Below are 13,879 nucleotides of genomic sequence, written 5' to 3' on the forward strand. Positions count from 1 at the left end.
CTATTAATAACATCATGAAAGTTCCTAAATATCAAACCTTTATTCATGTATTCCCCAAATAATTAAACACCAACTATGTGTAAGGCTCTGTCTTCCTTGGGGCATTTTAATATTTAGGTGAAGAATAATAGAAGGAGTAGCCAGCAAGTTAGGAGTAACATTCTTTCAGCAAAGAGGGATGTTTCAGAAGTCAATGAAGGAGTAACTCAAGATGAGAAGCTTTATCAACTAGGATTTACATTCATGTGAGAGATGGATAAAGAAAAGGAATAAGAATTGACCATTGGATCTGGGGGGATGGCAGTAGTTGGGAACTTTGTGGATTCAGTAGATGGATGTGGATTAAATAATAACTGAACATAACTGGGGGTAAGCAATTGAAGGAAGCAAGCACAGAAAAATAATGTTAAAAGTTTGTATATACAGTCCAATGAGAAATGAAGTTGTAGGTGGAGAGGCAACTTGTCTGAGGAGGATTTTAAAAATAGACAATATCGTAGCTCAATGTGTAATGCAAAATCCCATGGAGAAGGTGATTTGATGATAAAAGAGGAAGAAGGGATTAGTGTAAAGAATCAAGATATGGAATAAGGCAGAGAACATGAAATTATAGTTCTTCTTTACACATGTAATGATAGCTCTCCCATTTTAATAGAAAATAATACAGAACATATGAGTATTTTTGAAGGTGGGTTTGTGGAATTAGTGATCTTCTAAGTGCTACTGTTTTCTCAATGAAATAAGAAGCAGGCCATCTTTTGAGGCTAGGAAGTGGAAAATTTGATAAGAAAGAAGAGATTTAATACAATATTCTGTTAATCAGGATACACCATGTGATGCTAAAGTAACAAAACAAGTTTCAGTGGCTTAATACATAATGTATTTCTCAGTCATGTTAAATGTCCAGCATATGTTAGCAAGGAGATCCTTCTTACTGTAGTCATTCAAAGACCAAGGTCTACAGAGAATCCATCTTAACACATTACTGCAAACACACTGACACAGTGAGAAGAATGTGTTCACTGTGCACTGACTTTTAAATCTTCTGCCTGTGCTAATTGTTATGTGGGTTACAAAATAAGTAGAGTTATGTAATATATTATGCATATCTTACACACAAATTAAGCCATGTGTTCTTTGTTGGAAGTCATTTAAGAATAGGAATTACATTATATAGCAATCATACAATAGATACATTCAACGCATTTTAGCAAACCTATGACAAGTCATTTTAAGACCTTTTCCTGATTCTTAATAATGTTTGTGAGTTATAGATAATGTATGTCACTTTCAATGGAAACTTTGGATTAAGTTGTCTCTCTAAACATTCATTTTAGAATCTATTTCTGATGTAAGATGCAAGTGAAAACTAAGACTTTCCGGCTGGGCATGGTGGCTCAGCACTTTTGGAGGCGGAGGCAGGTGGATCACCTGAGGTCAGGAGTTCAAGAATAGCCTGGCCAACATGGTGAAACCCCATCTCTACTAAAAATACAAAAAAATTAGCCACATGTGGTGGCGTGCACTTGTAGTCCTAGCTACTTGGGAGACTGAGGCAAGAGAATCACTTGAACCCGAGTGGCAGAGGTTGGCAGTGAGCCGAGATGGCACCACTGCACTCCAGCCTGGGCGACAGAGTGAGACTGTGTCAAAAAACAAACAAACAAACAAGCAAACAAACAAACAAACAAAACTAAGACTTTCCACCTCAAGCCACTTATAATTTAAATCACAATCTTTTTTGATAAGAAATATTTAGCTTAGCAAATCTTCGAAAGAACCTTAGTGAGAAGTGGTTAATTTGAAAGATAGAATTCATCCTCACTAATAGTCCATTTGTTCATTTCTACATCCAAATTTTTACCACTGGGCAAGCTGCTCTTTGGGCTCCTTATAGATTTTAAATTTCATTAGAGTAGCAAAAATTAAGTTGTATTTCTAGTAAAGAGTACATAACTCCACAGCATACGGTCACTTACTACAGCAATTCAAGTCAGACTTAAAAGCCTATTGTAAGAAATGGAGTATTTCTACTAAAGTAAGTTTGGAGAACCGTGTTATTAAGTCAGAAAGAAGCCAAACAATAACAACTGGAATATCTTCAGGAATTGACTTCCAAATAGAGAAAGAGCTAGGTATACATAGCTTGTAAGCCAATGAGGAAGGAGAATAAGAAAACCACCTAACATCATCTGAAGTGTATGATATGTAAATATCACAGGAGAGAAGTTAAAATGTATTATTCATGAATACTGAACACACACATATTATGAAAACATTTCTTGCAAAAAAAGAATCACTGAGCACAGAAATTAATCTCTTCTGGAAAACATTGGAAACCCAGTTGCCTGAACCAATTAAAATTGAATTGACCACAGTAACATTTTACATCAGCTAACAAACAGGGCTCAGGTAGGAAGAAGTATCCAATGGATTATTTCCCTACTCAAATATCAATGTTTTTGTGAAATGAATCTGCAGAAAATAAAACATTACAATCTCAAATATAATCTACTCATTTATTTTAAGTAAAAGATTGTTTCCTTCACCCTCTCCATATGGGAAAATATCATGTGAACATAAACAGAGAAGGGTAGTAATTACAGAAAGAAGTGTTTGTAACAAAACAGAGCAGGAGAAAATTCAGTGTCTGAATAGACTTTCAAGTAGTGGGTAGAAGGAGAACATAGTTGGGTTAGATGACTGGTGAAAAATGAAATTTAGAAGCTAAATAGATGTCCCTGAATTCACTCCATTCATCCAGGAAATCTCATATTATAAAGTCAAGATAAAAAACAAATTAAAGAAATAAACATCTCCCATTTAATTTTATCAATACAAGCATCAAATCTGGCAATAGTATTGGGAAACTAGGAACACTCGATTAGAATATCTGCATTGATCATTATAATCAATGATGGCTTCACTACCCAGCCCTATGTTACTAAAGGTAGAAAAATGCCCAAGGAAAATCTCAGAGTTCTTTAAACAGCAAGAGTCAGAAGTATTTATGGTATCATTCTTCTTGTCTAATATATGTGGTGAGCTACCCAGAAGTCGGAGTGAAAAATATTTCAGGAAATTTGATTCCCTAAGTACTCTGACCAATCTCACAGCTCACATCTATCTATGTTTGTTTAAAGCCAGCCCTGACCTTCACTTTGCTAAAAATCAGTTGAATGTTAATCTACTGAAGAAAGAAATCATGAGAGAACTTGAGCAGAAAGTTCTAAATTCCATAAACATGATGGCTAATACCTTCAGATTCTACTTTTGAAGAAACTTCTGTAAATGTTTGGGCTCCACCTTTTTCTCTGTTGCCACCATAATGCAGGTTAAATAAAAAGCAAGTAAAAGCAAAAGGGTAAATAAATTTAAATAATAAAAATACAAGTATAGGCCGGGCATGGTGGCTCACGCCTGTAATCCCAGCACTTTGGGAGGCCGAGGCGGGCAGATCACGAGGTCAAGAGATGGAGACCATCCTGGCCAACATGGTGAAAACCTGTCTCTACTAAAATTACAAAGATTAGGTGGGCATGGTGGTACCAGCTGTAGTCCCAGCTACTTGGGAGGCTGAGGCAGGAGAATGGCTTGGACCCGGGGGGCAGAGGTTGCAGTGAGCCGAGATTGTGCCACTGCACGCCAGCCTGGTGACAGACTGAGACTCAATCTCAAAAAAATGAAATAAAATAAAAATAAAAATAAAATAGGATAAAAAAGTATAGTAGGTTGCCGCTTCATGCAACCTAAAATTACAAGTGGAATGGCATCACCTTTACTACTTTGGATATATGTTATTTTTCTACATTTTGAAGGCAATCATGCATTGCAACGCACTATCCTGAGAAAAAGTATATTGATAATCTATTGGTTTCAGGCATAGTGTTTCAATGCAAAGTATAAATAGTGTATAAAGCAGATCTAGGATGAAAGAGGAGATAAGTGGATGTAGTCTGTAGTCTATGGTGTTAGATAAGGATAAAAAGTGCTTATCCTAGTTCCTGTGAGAGAAAAGCAATGGGAAAAAAGGGCTGTCATTAGTCATCAACTGAAACTCAATCTTAAAAGTTTGGCCTTCCCAAAAATCTGATTTGCTATTTCCCATAGTGATATGAGGTTTGAAAATGAGATGATTTTGCCTGGAGAGGAAGTGGGTGTGGGTTTTGTGGCTTCCAGACAGCGGAAGCAAAAATCATTGTGTCTCAAGCCAGGGTCATGTTTTCCCAGGCTTGGGGATGTTGATGGGACTTAGGCAAAGGCAAGAAGACAACCTGGTCGCTGGCCTTTTATTTTTCCTCCCTCATGTCAGCCGCAAGCAATTTGGTATGGAGAAAGACAGAAAGAAAAGTAAACGAGACCCATCTTTTAACCTCTCAAAGCCTGGTTCAAGATGTCATAAATGCAGCTGCCAGAAATAAAGAGAAAGGAAGTGTATCAGAGTCTAAGAAAAGCAGAAGAGGAAGAGAGGCTTTGAAAAGCCACCATAGTAATCAGTAATCTGTTTGACATCTGGCAAAGAGATACATCTGCAGGGGGCAACTGGGATGAGTAATTGAACTTTGATTTTTACATTTTCACTGAATGTCTATGTTTAGCACCTAAATTTTAAACACAGAACGATTTTTGGAAATACACTCTTCTCTGAGAGGTTGTTTCATGGGATACAGGAAACATCTGGAGTTAGATCAAGTAAGTTTCATGGCTGCCCAGACAACTGGTGTGTTTGTACTGTTTTGTTATGGTCCTATAATGGGTAGTTAAAATTCATTTGAGGGTCCTCTTAAATGTATATGGCTATGCCAGCATTTCTCAGAATCCAGCCAGAAACAAGACAAAAGCTACCTCAAAACACATGTCAGACAAGGGAATAGAACCTAAATTGAGCACCTGCAATAGAGGACTAAATTATTTAAAGTTAAAGGACACCTTCCATGAATTAGAATTACTAAAGAACAAGAAATAATTTGTTTCAATATATCTTGTGATACTATGAGTAATACTTCTGTAGATTGAACTTAGTCTATTTTCTTATTCCCTAGCTTCAGATAACCTACAACAAATTGAATCAGAAGTCAAGATAATTTGCCTAAATTGCCTTAAAATGATCCTTTTAAGGTCCATATTTTAATCCTGTATGAGGCAAATTTGCTGGTTTGTAATTAGGTCCCCCAATTTTGCTTGACAGTAAACCCAGAAGTGTATGCAAGGGTAGAAATGAGGTAACAATGGAAATAACAAATATTTATTAAGTACATATTTTAATAATGGTTACATTGGCATTATAGATTAGGAGCCTTAAAATAACTCATATCCCTTTGCTTAGTTTGTCCAAAATGAATTATACACAAAGTTATTTGTCACAACATTACTAATAACAAAGAAAAACTATAGTCATCTTAAATATCCCAATAGAAATTGTTCAAATCATTTTTAGGATTGATGTGATGAAATGTTACATAGCTAATATAAATTATATCTTCAGAAACTAGGTAAAATAAACAGAATACTTATAATGTTAACAATAATTTCCCTTCAGGGGGATATAAAACTGTGTATAAAATAATTTCGATATTGTATGTGTGAATACATATGTGGAGGGGAGCTATGTTTACAAAAGCAGGAAGATTCTTCTCATAGAATGTTACCAGTATAGGGTCTTTTTAATATAGCCTGGTGGATGTAATGAGTAATGAGAGGGGCTATGGCAAAGACAGGAGACATTTATGGATGGACAAAGAAGAAGGAAAAGAATCTTTTCAGGAGAATATAACTCAGGAATAAATAGACAGATTAGTTTATGCAGCATAAAATTTGCAAAAACCTACAGATAAAAAAATGTTGTGTGTTTAAGTGCAACAAATTCCAACCAGACATTCAGATTCATACTAGTTAGCTAGGGTATTTGAATAAGAAGAAATTCATTAAGAGAACTCAAAATTTGCATTAATTAGGAAGCATTTTTTATTATTTGGTTTATTGTAAATAACAATATAGAAATAACAGGAGCAAAAATGATAATAGCTAAACTTCCAACAGGTGAGGCCAAGTCTCAGTGTAAGTGCTTTGAATGAATTAACTTATTTAAACCTTAAAGCAACCATATGATTGTACAGAAAAGTAAATGGATGACTCTCAGTTAAAAATGCATTGATCCAGTACCATGCTGTTTTGGTTACTGTAGCCTTGCAGTATAGTTTGAAGTCAGGTAGCATGATACCTCCAGCTTTGTTCTTTTGGCTTAGGATTGACTTGGCATTGTGGGCTCTTTTTTGGTTCCATATGAACTTTAAAGTAGTTTTTTCCAATTCTGTAAAGAAAGTCATTGGTAGCTTGATGGGGATGGCATTGAATCTATAAATTACCTTGGGCAGTATGGCCATTTTCACGATATTGATTCTTCCTACCCATGAGCATGGAATGTTCTTCCATTTGTTTGTATCCTCTTTTATTTCATTGAGCAGTGGTCTGTAGTTCTCCTTGAAGAGGTCCTTCACGTCCCTTGTAAGTTGGATTCCTAGGTATTTTATTCTCTTTGAAGCAATTGTGAATGGGAGTTCAGTCATGATTTGGCTCTCTGTTTGTCTGCTATTGGTGTATAAGAATGCTTGTGATTTTTGTACATTGATTTTGTATCCTGAGACTTTGCTGAAATTGCCTATCAGCTTAAGGAGATTTTGGGCTGAGGCGATGGGGTTTCTTAGATATACAATCATGTCATCTGCAAACAGGGACAATTTGACTTCCTTTTTTCCTAATTGAATACCCTTTATTTCCTTCTCCTGCCTGATTGCCCTGGCCAGAACTTCCAACACTGTGTTGAATAGGAGTGGTAGGAGAGGGCATCCCTGTCTTGGGCCAATTTTCAAAGGGAATGCTTCCAGTTTTTGCCCATTCAGTATGGTATTGGCTGTGGGTTTGTCATATATAGCTCTTATTATTTAACAGAGATATAGACCAATGGAACAGAACACAGCTGTCAGAAATAATACCACACATCTACAACCATCTGATCTTTGACAAACCTGACAAAAACAAGAAATGGGGAAACAATTCCCTATTTAATAGATGGTGCTGGGAAAACTGGCTAGCCATATGTAGAAACCTGAAACTGGATCCCTTTCTTACACCTTATACAAAAATTAATTCAAGATGGATTAAAGACTTAAATGTTAGACCTAAAACCATAAAAACCCTAGAAGAAAACCTAGGCAATACCATTCAGGACATAGGCATGGGCAAGGACTTCATGTCTAAAACAACAAAAGCAATGGCAACAAAAGCCAAATTTGACAAATGGGATCTAATTAAACTAAAGAGCTTCTGCACAGCAAAAGAAACCACCATCAGAGTGAATAGGCAACCTACAGAATGGGAGAAGATTTTTGCAATCTACTCATCTGACAAAGAGCTAATATCCAGAAAATGATCTCCAACAAATTTAGAAGAAAAAAACAACCCCATCAAAAAGTGGGGAAAGGATATGAACAGACACTTCTCAAAAGAGACGTTTATGCAGCCAAAAGACACATGAAAAAATGTTCATCATCACTGGCCATCAGAGAAATGCAAATCAAAACCACAATGAGATACCATCTCACACCTGTTAGAATGGCGATCATTAAAAAGTCAGGAAACAACAGGTGCTGGAGAGGATGTGGAGAAATAGGAACACTTCTACACTGTTGGTGGGACTGTAAACTAGTTCAACCATTGTGGAAGTCAGTGTGGCGATTCCTCAGGGATCTAGAACTAGAAATACCATTTGACCCAGCCATCCCATTACTGGGTATATACCCAAAGGATTATAAATCATGCTGCTATAAAGACACATGTACATGTATGTTTATTGCGGCACTATTCAGAATAGCAAAGACTTGGAACCAACCCAAATGTCCAACAATGATAGACTGGATTAAGAAAATGTGGCACATATACACCATGGAATACTATGCAGCCACAAAAAGGATGAGTTCATGTCCTTTGTAGGGACATGGATGAAGCTGGAAACCATCATTCTCAGCAAACTATCACAAGGACAAAAAACCAAACACTGCATGTTCTCACTCATAGGTGGGAATTGAACAATGAGAACACATGGACACAGGAAGGGGAACATCACACACCGGGGCTTGTTGTGGGGTGGGGGGAAGGGGGAGGGATAGCATTTGGAGATATACCTAATGTTAAATGACAAGTTAATGGGTTCAGCACACCAACATGGCACATGTATACATATGTAACTCACCTGCACAATGTGCACATGTACCCTAAAACTTAAAGTATAATAAAAAAAGGAAAAAAAAATGTATTGATCCATAGATAGATAGATAGATGCATGTGTGCATGCATATGCATGTGGTAGCATTCAGCTAGTAGGAAAGAGAGTTGAGATCTAGTCAATCTGACTGCAGTTGCCTACTCGTTATCATTGACAGTTATACTATATGTATTAGTCCGTTCTCATGCTGCTAATGAAGACATCCCCATGATGGGGTGATTTATAAAGGAAGGAGGTTTAATTGACTCACAGTTCAGCATGGCTAGGAAGGCCCCAGAAATTTACAGTCATGGTGGAAGGTAAAGGGGAAGCAAGGCACCTTCTTCACAAGGTGACAGGAAGGAGAAGAGCAAGCAGGAGAAATGCCAGACGCTTATGAAACCATCCGATCTCTTGACACTCACTTATTATCACCAGAAGAGCATGGGGGAAACCAATCCCATGATTCAATTACTTCCACCTGGTCCCGCCCTTGACAAGTAGGGTATATAGGGATTACAATTCAAGGTGAGATTTGGGTGGGGACACAGAGCCAGACCATATCACTACACTAACCCTTCATAGTTAGAAGTATTTTTTTCTAATTAAAGATATAAATAGCATTTTTAAATCTGAATGACTAATATAAAATATGCCCCTACTTGCTAAATGAAGGAGGTTTTCTTATTGATTGAAATATCAAAATAAAATTTTAAAAATAAAATGAAATAAAAAAGGGAGAATATAAGAGACTCACCATTGACTTTGAGTCTCTTCCTTCATGTAACCCACAGGCTCCCAAAGCTCTTATCCAAGATAGGGGTGAGTTACCCATCGGGACTGGAGAGGAAAAGGAGAAAGTGAAAGGAGATATATAATAAGATAGAAGGGGATTCAGGAACTTTGCATAATATTTTAGATAACTAACTATATGTTTTTGCATGCTGTAAATATCAGTGACCTGGGGCAAACTCATGTTCACTTTAGCTTTGTTGTTAAATTGGTTTGTGACATTTTGATAGCTGCCTGGCTTATTAGTGCTTCTGTTATTCTTGTTATCCAGTCACACAGAGTCTGATGCAATTGACCCTGTTGTAATTCTCAGACTTAAACCAGAGTACACAGTTTTGTTTTACTCTTATTCTTATTAGGGAGAAAAATAAGTCAAGGAAAATAAAGAACTGACATGGTATAAATAAAAGACACTATTCTTTATTTCATAAATTGTTAATGATTAAAAAATAACAAATAGAGAAGTGTCAAGTGTCATTACATCTCCATAGGATTTCAATAAATTCAAGATTTTATCCTCCTCTCTGATCTTTATTAGATCCACTTCAAAATTTATTCAATTATTTTCCTCCATTCTACCTATCAAGTACCTAATCTGATAAAATAATTCAAAGAGCTTGAGGTGTGGCATGCTCGTTAATTCATTAAGTATTTACAGAGAATCTGCTATGTGCCAGACACTGGAAAAATCCTAGGGCATACAGTTGTGAAACAAACAAATGTGTTTTTATTTTCATTGGATGATAACCTAAGTTTTTGGATGTGAGAAGGAAGCAGAAAAATTGAGTGTTTAAGAACTCAAGCTCTGAAATCAGCCTGCCTAGTTCAAATCCAATCTCCAACTTTTACCAACAGTATACTTTAGGTAACCTACTTAGCCTCTCTATAAATATTCTATGTATTCATTAAGTAGGAATAATATTAGCTAACTCACTGGGTTGTCTAAGAATACAATTTGAGGCCAGGCACAGTGGCTCATGCCTGTAATCCCAGCACTTTGGGAGGCCGAGGCAGGAGGATCACTTGAGGCTAGAAGTTTGAGACCAGCCTGGCCAACATGGTGAAACTCCAAGAACCTGTCTACTAAAAGCACAAAAATTAGCCAGGTGTGGTGATGCATGCCTGTAATCTCAGCTACTTGGGACGCTGAGGCATGAGAATCACTTGAACCTGGGAGGCAGAGGTTGCAGTGAGCCAAGTTTGCACCACTGCACTCCAGCCTAGGTGACACAGCACAGTGAGACTGTCTCCAAAAAATTAAAAAAACAAAAAGAAAAAAACAGGCCTGGAATGGTGGCTCACGCCTGTAATTCTAGCACTTTGGGAGGCTGAGGTGAGCAGACCACTTGAGCCCAACAGTTCTAGATTAGCCTGGGCAACATGATGAAAACCTGTGATATGATTTGGCTGTGTCCCTACCCAAATCTTGAATTGTAGCTCCCATAATTCCTACGTGTTCTGGGAAGGACCCGGTGGGAGGTAATTGATTCATGGGGGCGGATCTTTCCTGTGCTGTCCTAGTGATAATGAATACATCTCACGAGATCTGATGGTTTTATAAAGGGGAGTTCCCCTACACAAGCTCTCTCACCTACCGCCATGTAAGACGTGACTTGGCTCCTCAATTTGCCTTCAGCCATGATTGTGAGGCCCCCCAAGCCATGTAGAACTGTGAGTAAATTAAACTTCTTTTCTTTATAAATTACCAAGTCTCAGGTAGGTCTTTATTAGAAGTGTAAGAACGAACTAATACACCCTGTCTCTACTAAAAAATAAAAGATTTAGCTAGGTGTGGTGGTGCACGTCTGTAGTCCTAGCTACTCAGGAGGCTAAGGAGGGAGGATCACTTAAGCCTGGGAGGTAGAGGCTACAGTGAGCCTTGATGGCACCACTGCATTCCAGCCTGAGTGACAGAATGAGACCTTATCTCAAAAAAAAAAGTTAGATTAAGTTTGCACATGTAAAATACTTAGAATCATGCTTTAATATTGTGCAAATAGTAAATGATCCGTAAATGTTAGTTTTATAACTTATTACAGTGAACATTTTTACCAGGGCCTCCAACTTAGTCATTAGAGGAGATAATTTGGAGTAAAGACCCTTTGCTAGTCCTCTGCAAAGCTGTCTTTATAAAAAAACAAAACAAAACGAAAAAACCCTGGATCCTGTGATTGGAGGCAAGAAGTCCTGTTGATGTGTGGATCTGAATAGAGATTTTCAGAAAAAGATTGTTATCTTGTGATGCCTGCTAGTAATACTCATCTGGACATTGCAGAATTGTGGAGAGAAATACAAATTATGGATCACAGACAGAGAGTTTAGCCAAGGCTCTAAAGAACAGCTTACCATTATCAACTGCTTAGTTTGAAATAGTTACTCTTAAAAGCACTTTATGGCAATTAAATTGTTTCATACTCACAATATGGCCCTGGTAGTTTTAGTATTTTAAACATTTTGTGGAAGTTGTCAGAGTCAAAATAAATTCACTTGTGTTAACAGCAATACAAAACAAAAACCCAAAAAACAGAGCCAGAGAACGCCATGAAGGATTATCATGCATGAATGCCTAGTAACAAAAACAATCACAAAAGACTACAAAAACCACAACTTTGCACAAAGGCCATCACTACCTTACACCAAAAAACCGCTCAGCAACTGCTAGTCCAACCTTGGACTGATGCCACCTTTTTTTTTGTTCCTTGCCACCAAGGATAATTATCTCAAAACATTAGGTAATACTCTATTTTTCCTGAAAAAACCTTTGTTTTCCTTTACCTCCCTGAATACACACATAGTTTACTATGACACCAGTGTTCCCATTGTAACACCTATTCCCAAATAAACAACATTTTCTTTGAGAAATTCTCGCTCTTCATTATTTAGATCAATGATTTCATAAATTAGAGAATGCAGGCATAAAGAAGTAAAAGGAATTACTTAAGTTCTCACAGATAGAGGCAGAACCAGGCTTCTAACTTAGAGAGATGGAACCAGGCTTTAACACCTAGATTCTGCTGCTTCTCTTTGCTTGCCAATCCAATTAAAATCAACAAAAATCCAGAAAAATGGATGTACCATCATGCTCTCATAGAGATGTTAGATGCTGAAAAATATGAATAACTTTCCTTATGTAGAAAACATAAAACTGCTATTCTGAAAAGAAAGCTAAGACATTATAATACATTTATGCAATATCCAGAAGAAAAATTTGAGAACAGGAGAAAGACATTTCACATTCTGAAGAGATAAATTCCAAATTGTTAACAGATAATAGGTAATCACGAATGAAAAGGTATGAGAATAAGTGCTCACTAAATGAAATACTGATATTGCGTTGCTACAGTGTGGATCACTTTGGTTGTTTCATTGATAGAAAACTGGATTTTAGAACTCTCTTGGATTTTTAGGCTAATCATTTATCTAAAGTACAGACATAGTCTGGATTGATAATTAAAAAACAGAGACATTGGAACTTTAATATAAGCAAGAACTATATAATGACCATATTTATCCAAATCCTGGTTAGTGTCTGGGAGTTAATGAGCCAAAGTTTCTAAGAGTATGCAAGCTAGGCTAGATGACCCTTTGATAAGAGTATTACAGACCTAGAGCTGGACAGACTGTTTAGCCAACTAACCTGTAGATTGCCTTATAAACCAGAAAGTCAGGGAAATAATTAATTTCCTCATTCATCAAACCTCTATTGAGTATCTATGTATTCAGTTCTATATTTTCCTTAGTAGAAAAATAAGACGTGGCCCTTTTTAGAAGATCATGCCATCATTATAAATACAATATCTAGTGACACTAAAATTTTTCTCCCTGATTTGTGCATACCCTTAAACATCTAACAAAAACAAATAAATTATTGTGTTAACTTTTGTTTTTAGCAGAGTTAGGTGGGAGGAGATAAGTTTCACAGAAATTAAATGAGTCTAGTTCAAAATAGAAAAAAAAAACTATGAATCCTTAAAGATATGAACTCATTGCCAGTGGAAAAAGAGAAGAAAATGTATTAAGAATGTGACATCCACAATTCTGCTGCCAAACACGTGTGTGCATGAAGGAGAGCACAGACACTCTCACCTGGGCCTGAGGACTGAGGCTGCTATCTAAAACAGGGATCCATCTGCCTGTGAACAATGAGGTCATCCCACTGTGTTTCTCTGACACTTCATTGACTGTGTAATGGCATTTGATATCGCTAAAACCTGGTTGTTGTGGAAGCACTGGTGCATTACAGCAGAGAGATGCACTGTGTATGATGAGTCATGCCCCACAAATTTGTGCTCAGTCTCTGTACGGTAAGAAAAAAAATAACAAGATCAAGTAACAGAGAACTGGGGAGGGAGAAAGTTCTCATTGTAGGCACAAGCACACCTCCACTTTGTGTAAGGTAAAGAGGGCTTACACACACTCAATTTTCCACAGAGTTCTAGTAACTTTCAATAGTACAAATCCTGGATCCGATGTTAGTCGAATAATAATTCCAATGGAGGAAAAAATACTTTTCATCTGTGAGTCGCTTTTCAGAAGGGATAATGTCTAAACCTTTTTAGCCTCTTCCTGGTTACCCTGAGGTTTGGATGTTTGCCAAGAAGGAAGTAGAAGAATAAACATGACCAAGGCAAAGAGTTCGATGAGAAACCCTCAGAATTTTTGGAGAGAGAAGAGGAAAAACAATCTGAAACATGAGTATATCCAGAAAATCAGTTCATTTATGTAACCCAAGATGATTGGCAGATATTTTCTGGCTTTCATGAGTCAATCCTCAAACAAGAAAATGGACACACCTCAAGGGAAAAAAAAAATCCTTGAAAGAAAATG

The 13,879-nt window shown here is 37.0% G+C and overlaps 1 long non-coding RNA gene across 1 annotated transcript in view; it reads left to right on the top strand.

Moving 5' to 3' along the window:
* LOC129143704 (uncharacterized) overlaps positions 1 to 13,879 on the top strand; it is a 475,731-nt gene that overhangs the window by 271,718 nt on the left and 190,134 nt on the right. The window lies entirely within an intron of this gene.

This window comes from Pan troglodytes, chromosome 3, assembly GCF_028858775.2.
Source record: "Pan troglodytes isolate AG18354 chromosome 3, NHGRI_mPanTro3-v2.0_pri, whole genome shotgun sequence".
Classification (NCBI taxonomy): domain Eukaryota; kingdom Metazoa; phylum Chordata; class Mammalia; order Primates; family Hominidae; genus Pan; species Pan troglodytes.